The following is a 13,638-nucleotide window of genomic DNA, read 5'->3' on the forward strand; positions in this document are numbered from 1 at the left end:
CACATCACTATGAAGAAGTTAGTAAATGAAATTAAATGTAAACCTAGTGGTATTTATATGAATCATAATATTTACTGCTGTCTAATTATTTAAATAAATAGCACAAATAAAATTGGAAGGGTTAAGTCTGAAAGAAACCAAATAACCTCTCTCTGTCTCTCATACTTGCACATATATGTTCACATGCTTGTAAAAACACACAGGGAGCAAGTCCCACTCTGACACTTTGAAGCTGATAAATTTGTTGCAAATATTTTCGACAATTGAATAGAGAAACTTATTGTTTATTGCTGAGACTCTCTAGTATTCTACTGTGGTGTGGTATATGGTATGTTGTTTAAAATGTTCCTGCTTTTCCTTAAAGAGCCCAAGACTATGTGAAAATTGTCCAATTCACCTCTACTATTGTAAAGCTTTGGCTTTACATTTTTGTCAATATATGTGAACAGAAGTAACATATGCATTTCTAAGTAGAAGCTTCGAGGGCCTTTATATGTTTTGCAGATAGGCATGTTTTCCCTTTGCTGTTAGCTTGGCAAAGTCCCAGAGAGTGATTGCCTATTTTAGCCTGGGTTCTGGAGTGAAGAGAACATGGAGCAGGATCACCTCTGAGCAATGATGCAATGTGAGTGCGTGACTGTAAACTCTTCTGATACTGAGGCATTTTGTTACTGAACCATGACATGATCCATGGTGTCAGATACAGTGGATATAAAGTTATATAAAGATGCCATTTTCACAGAATTTGTGCTGCTATATCTATGCCTCAATTTTATACTCATGGTTACCTCATTAAAAATTAAAGTCAACTTCTATTCATATATATATATACATATCCACTAATGGATGTGCAATCCTATCCAGTTGCAAAACTAAGTATGGACTTTCCACGATTCTCATAATTCTTAAAAATTCCAAAAGTAATAAACTTTAAAAATCATGTCTTTACATTAAAAAGACTTTGAGTAGAAATGAGCTTAGGTCTAATTCTATTATTTGGCATTTAAATACTGATGGGTATTTTGCCTATTACTTCTTCCAATGAATAAAAAGACCAATTAAAATTTTCAAATAAATTATTTGTTTAGATATTATAGATATGCTGCATAATCCATGTACTGTTTATATTTTAAAAGACACTCTAACAAATATTAGCACTGCTTAAGGACACTGATTTCCCCTTCAATATATCTTTATCTATTGCAAAATAGATGAACTATACAACCACGAATATTAAATATTATTGTTTTGATAATAAATATTAGCTAGGATATCATTTAGATAATCATTTCTCCTCCAAGCCTTCAAATAACACTGTCAGGAGTGAAGAAAAAGCTTGCTTTAGATTGAGATATCCATGATTCAGATACTGAGATGGAGATTAGAGTCCTGGTATTTACCAGAAATTGATCTTAAATTAACACCTAGGGAGAAAGTAAAGACTCAGGAGAAGTTGAACTGCAATGCAAGTACTACAGAAATCTTCTCTGAACCTACAGGGATCTCAAAAGGCCCTTATGAATTGTCCCATGTTGGGGTCACTGGCTCAGAATTTATACTTCCACATTGACGGTAGGATGGATGCTACACCCAAAAAGAAAGGGTGAACGTGGATGAAGCAGCAGTCTCCATGTGAGGTCAATTCCCTGAAGTAGGCAAAAGGCTAGGCTATGTGAAAACAGCACCCCCAAGAACTGGAGGAATAAATTAATTAGTCTTCTTGTGATAGGCTTTTGATTAATATTGGCCCTGATATCTGTTAACTCTACATTGAAGCCAGCATATATGGGTTTAAAACCAAAAGCACTCATCCCCTTTCCCTGTTTCAGTAGTTACATTCATATGTAAATATCTGTTTATTTAACCTTTGTATCCCTGAGCTTCATAATGCAAATAGAAGTTACAAATTGTTAAAGACCAGGTGGCCTCACACTGGGCTCAGACTAAAGGTTTGACTAATTACAAGTCCTTCAAGTTTATTACAGGGAAAGGGATGTCCAGAGAATATCAAGAAACTGAACCTTCTTAGACCCCAACTCCTCAGCTTCCTGGAAGCACAATCCACCATCCACCATGGAAGCAGACAACCAAGGACATCTACTGCAGATACCCTTATCTTGCCACCTTCTCTCTGCAAGCAGCCTCATAAGTCCAAACACAGGCTCGTGGTAAAGCACTGACCAGCAAGGTCACACTTTCGCCCTCCCTACAAGTAGCAAAGCTTTAAAACCCTTTACATACTTCTTAATGGGGAGCCAGCAGTTCTTAAGACTCTAGCCTGCTGCATGGTCACTTTGCCTGGCAAAGAAAATAAAAGCTGATTTTCCTTTTCACCCAAAACTCTGTTCTCATTATTTGGATTGACACCAAGTTCAGAGACATCTTTCGGTAACACTCTAAATATATGTGCATGTCACCTCACAGATTGTGCCACTTAGTTTATTTATTTGTATAATTTCTGGAAGAAACTCTCTTCTAATAATAGAATAGTAATTATAGAATGCAGTATAGTATAATACTAATTGAACAGAATAATAAATCTTCTGGGAGAAGCTTAAGAATTCAATGGAGCTTCTTTCTCTAAATAATCTTTAAAATAAAGATTAATGGGATGACTTCATTTTGAGTCCACAACCAATGGTCAGATAGTTTACCTGATAGTGTGATTTAAATCTAATTCCTGTGCAGCCAAACATGTCCCTTTACTGTCATAATTGGAAAACATAGTACCAAGAAATACCCAAAGGAATCCCCTGAGTACAGAGCATATTTCTTCCAGTCCCCTCTGTTTGACATTAGCCCCAACACCTCCTGATGACAAGGTGGGTTTCTCCAAGCAGGATAGTGATTTCTCCCTTTTTCTGCTGCTTACTTAGCATGAGGAGCCCAAAGTTTGTAGGGACAGCCATAGCTTAACATTTAATGAAATTTTGTAGTTCACTTTGTTGGAATTACTCACCCTTGGGAAACTGGACCTCTTAACAGTAGAGCCCAAAGTGGAGGAGACAGCAAACACAAATTCTCTAAGTGGGTCACTTGTAACAACAGCAAATGCTGCCACACCTACTTTCATTTCTTGATAATTAGACTCATGTATTCTACCAATAGGTATAAAGAATCATATAATGTTTAAAGTTTAAGAGTGGGTAATGCATTCTGGAGAACGGCATCCTACTCTCCCAAGATGTCATCTCTAACCTGTCACCCCAACTGTGTTTTCAACTGGCTGTCCCATTGCACATTCAGACTGGCAGCTTTTTGTAAGTGCCGTGTGCAATACAACAGTGGATCGCATGGTAGTGCCCACTGCTAAATCTCCTATGCTGTAGTGTGAGTCAGTTGGTCCGATTAATATTATGCGATGGCCCATGTCTCTGGAACAAACATACTGCAAGCCCTTGATGTTGCTTGTTAAATCCCAGGGAACTGGAAAGGAAACTCCATTCCTCAAATCTTTGCCTACTTTAGTCAATATTGATCACTACCAGGAGGAGAAGTCCAATATAGTCAACCTTTCACCAGTTACTCACTTGGTCTCTTCCAGGGATCATGTCCTGTCAAGCTTCAGCATTAGTCTCTATACCTGAGAGGGTGAAGATTTGGCAGTGACTGTATTTAGCTCAAGCTTGGTGTATTGGAGCCTGTGATGTAGGAATCATGCATAAAGTCTTCCTCTGCAATGTGCCTACTACATTATTACAACCATCTTTCAGCCAATTACAGAGGCTGATGAACATCAACAAGCAGAATTTTTATTTTGTAGTACATCATTTAGTACTTCTTCAGTAGCTGGTGTTCTCTGGTAGGTGTTATCATAAAATACCTAAATATTCTTAAATATCTTTGTGCCCACTCCCATATCTCTTTGTCCTAGAATTTCTTATCTCCTTATCTTTCTTATCCTTTGATCATTCTCCATCCAAGTTTCTGAGCAACCTGCCATGCCAATTGCCACTGCAAGTCAGTAGGTGCATATTCTAACTTTCAGGCATTTATGCTTGTACACGAAGTGAATAACCAGGTGAGTGCACAAAAGGAGTAACCTAAAGCTCTGACTATTGGACATATCTCCCCATCACTCTTGTCTTTCAGGGTACCATATGAAAATGTGCTGCCCATGATTCAGGTTTGGATTTTTTTCTCATCCATCAGCTAATTATTAGGAATACTCCATGTTGACATTAAGTATGAGCTAATGGAGAAACGTGGATACAAGAGTAGTGTGTGACACAAGGTATCTATACAAACTGTGTTGCTTATGGTGCTTATTTTGCTACTTATTCTCAATGCTAAATTTAACATTTTCATCTTATGATTAATACCGCTTGGGAACACCTGATCTTAAAACTTGATAGATTTGAGACAACCTTGCTTATGATGGCCAGTTATGACTTTGTGGTCACTTGATGTCATATTTTATCTCTACCATGGTTCAGTAGGATGTCAGAGCTTTTTCTTTTTTATTATTTATTTTCATGATATAGGTTGGATCCATAATTTTTGAAGTATAAATTCTAGCTATCCTTTTGAGGTCTGCCATAAACTACTCTTAGTATTTTTTCCAACCACTAACACCATCAATAACTTTGGATCTACAGGACTGTACCATGAGCATCAGGGCCACCAGCATCTCAGCCAAGACTTACTTCAGAATTCTTTGCTGATATATCCCTGTCATACTTGCCACTTTCTGTCACCTAGGTTATTGGCTGGAGAAGTCATTGTAGATGTTGAAAATGTTGCTTTCAAAACCACAGACATGTCAGGTGGTATCCTTCCTTCTATATGATGAGAAGTGCAAGGTACACTAATTTGTCCCTTGCTTTGCAGAAGATATTTTCTACTACACCAGGATACTCATCTCTTGAAATTTTTACTGATATGGTCAGCCACTGAATCTTCACTGTTTATCTCACACCCTTGAGCACATTTTGAGTCTCCATCACACTTGCAAATTGTTTTTCATCCACTGTGATTAGCACAATTGTCATTGATGTAGTGGGACATCATGATGTTCTATGGGTTGTCCATATGTCCATCTATAGGAACAGATAATTATGGAGGCCAACATTTAAGTTTTACTCTCTTAGAAGATTTCATTTATATAATCTAGTGTTATCAACTGTAGTCACCATGTTATACATTAGATCATCAGACTTTATCTTATAACTGAAAATTCGTACCATTTTAATAGTTTTTCCCCATTTCCCCTCACTCCCAAGTCCCTGAAAACCACTTCTGCACTGTGTTTCTATGAGCTCCTTTTTGTGCAAAAATTTCCACATATTAGTGATACTATGCATTATTTGTCTTTCTCTGTCTGAGTTATTTCACTTAGTATAATGTCACCAAGGCCCATTCATGTTGATGCAAGTGATTTGGATGTCTTTCTTTCTGAAGGCTGAATAGTATTCCATTGAACATATTTACTAATTTCCTGATTCATTCATCCATTAATGGACACTCAGATTGTTCCCATACCTTGGTTATTGTGAATAATGCTGCAATGAATACAGGGGTACAGATATCTCTTCAAGAAATTGGTTTTATGGGATTGCTGAACTATATAATGGTTCTATTTTTAATTTCTTGAGGAATCTGCCTCCATACTGCTTTGCACAGTGGCTACACCAGTTTATATGCCCACCAACAGTGTTATGGGTTTTGTTTGCTCCACATCCCTGCCAGCATTTATCTCTTCTCTTGTCTTTTTGATAACAGACAGCCTAACAAGTGTGAGGTAATATCACATTGTAGTTTTGATTTGCATTTCCCTGATGACTAGTGATCTTGAGCACCCTCTCATGCACCTGTTGACCATTTGTATGTCTTCTTTGGGAAAATATCTATTTCAGCTCCTTTATCCATTATTTAATTTAGTTATCTTGGGGTTTGTTTCACTGTTTTTTTTTTTTTTTGCTATTTTGTTGTATGGGTGCCTTCTTTTATTTTATTCTTGTAACATTGGTTTATAGAATTATATAAATTTCAGGTGTGAATCATTATATTTTGATTCCTGTTTATATTACATCATGTTCTCCACCCAAAGACTAATTACAACCCGTCACTACACACATGTGCCTAAATAAGACTTTTTCATTTGATATAGTGTAAAAAAATTTACCTTTAGAAGAATGTAGCCCCACCTCAAATTATATTTTGTTTTGTTCTATTTTGTTCCCTATTTCTAGGGTGCTATAAATGGAAGTAACAAATGTGTTTATCATATAGTCCAGCAAATTAATGGGTAATATATAATACTTCTCATTTTTTTAAAGTTCAAGACTGTGTATGTTTATTAATTTAATTTGACTGCTGCAAAATTATTGGGAATTGGATTTCCAACATCATTTTTTAAACACTGGAATACCCTTATTTTAGAGACATGACATAATTGAGTGCATCAGCAGAAAAATGGAATCTCTGCTTTTGAAATCACCTGATTATTCACAAATTGAACACAGACACACTTGTCTGTGGGTTGATAAAATGGGTTCAACATGTACCCATTTAGAGTGATGGATCCTCTCCCTAGAGACTTCTTGTGTTAAAGTGAGATCCATTTCCTTAGATCAACACACTTTTGTTCACCATCCTCACTTATCTGATTACCCTGACTCCAGGCATGCACTTTTTCGGTTGACTATCAGCTAAGTAATATTTCTAATGTGCAAGGTTGATCATTTCACTAAGTTCTAGGTCACAGAAGGGCATATAATCAGTATGTAAAGTAAAGCAAAGGAGGAAATGCCACTGGAACATTTACTTCTCTTGCTTGGTCAACCATCTGACCTTTGTTCATGCCACACAACTTCTGTGGTCTCTTGTCCCTAATTCCCCTGTGCCCCAGCCTCCTGTACTCATCTGAGAATAGTATCTAGACAGAATTCAACACTGAGCTCCAGGGTCTTCCCTCAGTGCCCTTGGCTCATCTAAACTCACATGTCACAGGTAAAACTAATGTGTCTTTATGGTCTGTTCACTTTCCACATGAACATCAAAGCATAGCACATAATTATAGCACCTATTTGCACATACAATTACAACTACTAGATGAAATTCCTTGGGGCCAGCAACCATGTAGTACTCATATTGTAACCTCACTTAGTTGTTATTTTGGATTATAATTAGTATAAGAAATTATTATTAAATACATAAAAGAATGATTGATTGATGTCTCACGGCTATCTTTGTCTTGTAAATTACATACTTAAAAACTCAGTACATAAGTTACCTTGTGCAGACAGCCTTCCTTAAATCTTCCATTCTGAATTAATATTTTTTCCCACCAACCCTTATGTAACTCTGGATTCTAACTCACAAAATAGTGGGATTATTAACCTCCACTAAATGCCTTCAAGGTTGGACAATGTGGAACAAGATAGCCTCCAATAAATGTGGGCAGATGACTGGATCATCTCACTAATGAAAAGTCACATTGAAATGAGCATGTCTTCTAGGATATTATGTGACATACACTGCAAACACACAGGGAATAAAAATTGAAAAAAGAACTGTGAGAAGAGAAATATTTTAACTCTTTGTTTGGAGTAAATTTAAAATTTATAGAGAAGTATCATGAGTAAAAAGCATAAAAAAAATCCATATACCTTTTACCCAGATTTACCTATGGTTAACATTGTAGCTATTTTGGTTCATCACCTTTCTTTCAATCTCTCTGTCTCTTTCAATATCTCTCTCTTTCTCTTACTCTGTTTCTGTCTGTCTCTCTCTCTCATTATACACAATTTCAAACCTCCCTATGACATTCATCTTCTAATTATCTTATTATGTTTTGTAAAAATACAGATATTACTTGATAGAACTGCAGTTATCAACTTCAATAAGTGTAACTTCAATACAATGTGACAATGCAATACATTTTGAATGGAGAAGGATCATAGAATCAAAGAGTTTTATAGTACATTGAAGAAACACTAAAAAATGGGTGAAAATGAGAAGACATCATGGTATGAGAATCTTGGAACTAACAGAGGCATAAGATTATAAACTTCTGATGTGTTGATAGAAGAAAAAATATAAATATCAAATTTGTTATCTTAGAGTGTCTTGAAATACCAATCCCACATTCAACATTTTCTTCATAGCCCTTGTGACATTTTTATTCCTGAGACTCTAAATTAAAGGGTTTATCACAGGAGTTAGTATAGTACAAAGGACAGATACTAGCATGTCCTTCTTACAGGGGGTTATAGGAGCCAGAGAGCATGTAGGTGTATACAGAAGCCTCCTAGTAGAGGGTGACCACCATCATGTTAGGAGGAACAAGTGGGGAAGGCCTTCTTCCAGCCCTCTACAGAAATCACTCTGTGAATGGTGAGGAAGATGAAATAATAGGAGCTTAAAATTACTGTCACAGGGATGACGAGCATGAGGACACAGCAAAATTACATGAGTGTCTCATAGAGAGAAGTGTTTGAGCAGGAGAGCTGTATAATGGCAGGGACCTCACAGAAGAAATGATGGATCTCCTGGGATCTGCAAAAGGGGAAGGTCATGGTGATGGGTGTGAGCCTGAAACTACCCACCAAGCCCAGAAACCAGCAGTCATATGCCAGGAGAAGACACATCATGTGGTCCAAGAAGACAGGGTAATGGAGAGGATGGCAGATGGCTACATAGTAATCATAGGCCACGGTGGCTAGAAGGAAACATTCTGAACCACCTAGTGTCAACTATAGGAGCATCTGTATCCCACATTGAGGAGCTGAGATCTTAGTCACACTCATGTTCTGGTCCCTGAGCATCTTGGGCACAGTGACAAAAATGTCCAACATGTCCATGAGAGACAAGTGGCTGATAAAAAAAGTACATTGGGGTGTGGAGGTTGACATCAAAGTGCATCAGAAGGATCAGAATGATGTTTTTAGACAAGCCTATGAGGAAAACCACAAAAATGACCATGTAAATGTTGGCTGTTCAGATTGACTGAAGATTCCCACCAGGATAAAATCTGAGTCATCAGTGTGTTTGACCAAACAGGTTGTTTTGTCCATAAGGCTTTACATAAACCACAAAGGAGAACTTTGGTGTTAATGGAGCGCTCTTGGGATATAACCACCTGAAATAATTTAATGAATGTTTACTGAGAGTGTGTATGTTTCTGTGCTTGTGTATGCCACCTTGGTTTTGCTAACCAGAGGAAGTCCCATGAGCCTGTATATTTGTGGAATATAAGTTATATATGATTTAATATATTTAGCAAAAGACTGATAATTCATAACTGTAAGTCAAAAGAATTGGTAACTTCACACAGTTCAAGTCATGAGATTTTTAAATTATAGATAGTGTTATCCATCAACATATATTGGGAATTTGCAGAGATGGTGCCTTAAGCAAACACAAAAAGTGAATCAGTATAAAGACAAAAAATTCTATTTCTAGATTTTTTTTGAGGAAGATTAGCCCTCAACTAACTACTGCCAGTCCTCCTCTTTTTGCTGAGGAAGTCTGGCTCTGAGCTAACATCCGTGCCCATCTTCCTCTACTTTATATGTGGGATGCCTACCACAGCATGGCTGCCAAGCGGTGCCATGTTCGCACCCGGGATCCAAACCAGCCAACTCTGGGCCTCCAAGAAGCAGAATGTGCAAACTTAACCTCTGCACCACCGGGCCGGCCCCTATTTCTAGATTTTTTATATGTCTAATTTATCTCTCTTCTTTAAGTATCTGAATGGAATCAAACAAAATTTGGAAGTGTGTTTCATGTAAGAATGTTCTAGGAAATAACTGGAACTTAATTTGGCAAAAATTTATACCAAATGTTTGAACCCCTCTGCTCCTAGAATCAGGCTGCCTTTTGAAATTTGGTGGTTATGTAGAGTGAACAAAGCAGCCCCAAAAGCAGGTCAGAGACCTCGCTCCTGACTGATTCCTTAGAGACTGTCAAAGCATCAAATGAGAAACCAAAAATCTCAACCTGACTGTGACCGTTAACCCAACTTAATCTCTACCTGCCATCCCTGTGTTCACTCTATGTAAACAAAGAATAAAAATAATTTTTGACCTCAGGTCTTGTGAGGATTAAGTAGGGTAAAATAAGTGCTTAGAACATTATTAGTTGGAGATGAACAAGCACCTATACACATGGTTCAAGAGTTAATATCTAGCTAGTTATTTACAAGGTCTATGTAAGTGATGGCTGTTATGATTGTTTTATGCTATGAGTTAAATTACTTCAGCTTTCCACTTTCAGTATTATTCACACATTTAAGAATTTGAACCAGGTAATTTCTGTATCCTATATGTACTGGTATATTTGTGTGTATGTGTGTTTTTTTGTACACACTTATTTTATATAAATACAAGTATATATAAAATTTAAATAAATATGAAAATGGATATATATATATATATATATATCTTCTTTAACCCTGTTAAAACCCTTATGAACAATCTCAATCTCATCTTGTTTCTATTTATGATACAATTCTCCAGGTTTAAATTCATCTCCCAAAGATCTAAATGTCAGGAAGAACTTAGTTTATACGATCAATGCCATTTTTTGGATAAGGATTTATTTTGTTGTTGTTGTTTGCCCAAACATCATCTTCTTTAATGTATTTAAGATTTTTCTATGGAAACTGAAATAAAAGGAAGAAAATTAAACAACATTGAAATGTCTCTAAGTCCAATTCCCTGCTTCTTCCTCTATCTTGATTTTAATTTGCTGTGTCTATGAAAAAGTAAACTAGGCTAAATCTATGGAGGTCACTGTAAATCTATTCAGGGAAAAATATGTAAATGTGATTTAAAGTAGATACGGAATGAATAATAAATAAGAGCAATAGATATAAAATAATCTGGGCTTTCTAAAGGCATTGGTAATACCTTCTACATTTTCTTATAAAGTTTAAACCTTTACAACTTTTCAACTTCTGATTGTTAAATGTTAAATTTCAGAAGACATTACCAACAGTTTGGAAATATTGACACTTCTTTATGGAAGGAGATTAAAAGTAGTTATGATGCATCAATATTTCAAGAAGAATTTCCAAGTTCCAAATACATTTTATACTCTTGCAGCAATTCTGAAGGCTAATTATGATATTTAACTTATTAAAAATGTTGATTTCTGGGATGGTGAAAGAGTAGACAGCACTGCAAATGAATTTGATTCCTTGACATAAATATCCAAGAAATTTGGATGCATTGCATTAAAAAATATAATCTTTCAATCAAATCCCTCCCTCATTGGCATATGGAAGTCCTGTTGAGTTCAAAACTTAAAAACAGTCAAATGAACTATAAAACACATCTAGTAACCAAGTTTATGTATGTAGTCGAAGTGAAGTAAGGACCAGCACAGTAACTGGCACTACTGTAGGTCTACTACAGTAAGTGTGTAGACCTCAAATCTGTTTACTGAGTAAATAGAGGGAGAGCTGGATGGTGCTCTGGGGTTGCTGGGCAAATCTGTTCTGCACTTTGGTAAATTGAGGTCACTGTCATCAAGTCACACTGAACAGTCGAACTGAGACACAGACAGAAGAATGCTATCTATACTATTTAAAGCAACTGGACTCTCTTTTCGTTCTTATTCTTCTCTACGCAATTGTTGAAGTTTAATGTAAACAGCTTAGTGATTGTTTAACTTGGGAAATCATTAACTGAAATAACATCAAACATTTTTGAAGCATCCAAGCAATCAGTTTAATGCTGCACCACATTTACTCTTCCCCAAGATCCTATAAGCCACTTACTGTATTTTCTCCCTTTACAGATTAAAAAGATCAAGTTTTTGTAAGTACCTAACATCACACAACTAAACTGAGCAAGGAGTCTCTGTCAGCCCAGGAGGAGGTCCCCAAAATCTATAAGATGTTCTCAGATCTGTTTGGGCTTTAGTCCTCCTTCACATTCTACAATTTGTATTTTAGGCAAATCATTGCTAGCTTTAACAGGAAAACATAAATATGATTAAGACATTTATTTCAGTTCTCTAGCTACCAGAATTAATCCTCCTCAAATTAAAGTCAGTCATTCATCTTCTGAAAAATTTCAGTCAAAAAAAATCAGGCAATAATATAGAAAGAATATATATTATTTTTTCCATAAGTAACTGGAAATTGAAATCCAATTTTTTTAAATCTTAGAGCACATAAGTGTTATATAAAGAGTTTCTAAAGGAAAAGTGCATCAGTTTTTCTCAGTTAACATAGATAATAGGGAAAATACTGAGGAAATAGTGTTAAGAACTAATTGAATGCTCAGAAGCAGAATAAATTAAGAACAGTAATTATCCTTTTGCCCCAGATGTTCTGTCTACCTGTCTAGTTGGGCCCACCATCAGATGATTCCATGAGCCTCATGCAGATGAGAAAACAGAGTGTGGCCAGGATAAGTGTACATCACTTTGATTTTACGTGTCCCTTAGAGGACAGATTAAATATATCTGTTAATAAATACCCTTGGGACTTTGAATAAGCATGCAATTAATAGAGGTAAAGATGATAATACATGTAACAATGGTACTTTTCTGGTTTTCTTCTCATGCATTTTATAAAATCTCTTTTTATTATTAAAAGTAATATGCATCAAAAATCTTAACCAATATTAATAATAACTTCAATATCAACATCAATAATATATTCTTATGTATGAAATATATTATTTTCATATGTAGAGTTTTCATTCTTCAAAACATATTCACACATGTATTTATATATATCCTTATGTAATCTTCAAGTAAATTTTATGAAATATTTTTTGTCTTCTTATCTTCCACCCAGTAGAATGTGAAATTCAGAGATCAATGAATGTAATAAAGATAACATCACTAATAAACCCTTATCTTAGAACACACAAAAATCAAGTCCATAAGAATAAAGACTTAAATGTAAGATGTGAATCCATAAATCTTCTAGAAGAAACCATAAGGAAAATCTCTTTGACATTGTTTTTTGGCAATGATTATTTTGATATGACAAAAAGTATCAAGCAACAAAAATAAAAATAAATAAATGGGAGTACACCAAACATAAAGCTGTTCAAAAAGCAAAAGAAATGATCGTCAAAGTGAAAAACCAACTTCTAGATTGGGGGAAAATATTTCAAAATATCTGATCAAGGACTAATATCCAAAATATATGAGGCACTCATGCAACTTAGTAGCAAAAAAGCAAAAACCCAATTAAAAAATGGGCAAACACCAAGTGAAATAGCCTAGTTAGATCCACTCACTGAGTTTAGTGGTCTGGCCCATGTGAGAGTGTGCCACCCACTAAGCAGAGCAGCCTGGTCATGGCCCACACACTGAGCACAGTAGATATTAGCTTTTATCATTTATTACACATTTGGTCACAGAAGATTATGATCTAAATGGCAGAGAATTCAAAATATCTTTCATAAACTCAATGAGTTACAAGAAAACACAAAAAGCCAGTTCAAGGAGATCATGAATAAAATGAAAGAAGAGAAGGAATTCTTCACAAAGAGATTGATGCCCTTAAAAAAATAAAGAATTCCTGGATATAAGGAACTCAATTATTGAGATATAAATAGTGGAGAAAGCATAAAAAAACAGAGCAGATATTATGAAGGAGAGAATTAGTGTCCTAGAAAATAAAAATCTAGAAATGCTTCAGGTGGAGCAGTAGCGAGAACTAAGATTTTT

General features: G+C 35.7%; 1 pseudogene; it reads right to left on the reverse strand.

Moving 5' to 3' along the window:
* Positions 1-8,055: 8,055 nt before the first annotated feature.
* LOC138924894 (olfactory receptor 2T29-like) lies at positions 8,056-9,017 on the reverse strand (annotated as a pseudogene).
* Between the last annotated feature and the right edge of the window lie 4,621 nt (positions 9,018-13,638).

This window comes from Equus caballus, chromosome 6, assembly GCF_041296265.1.
Source record: "Equus caballus isolate H_3958 breed thoroughbred chromosome 6, TB-T2T, whole genome shotgun sequence".
Taxonomy (NCBI): domain Eukaryota; kingdom Metazoa; phylum Chordata; class Mammalia; order Perissodactyla; family Equidae; genus Equus; species Equus caballus.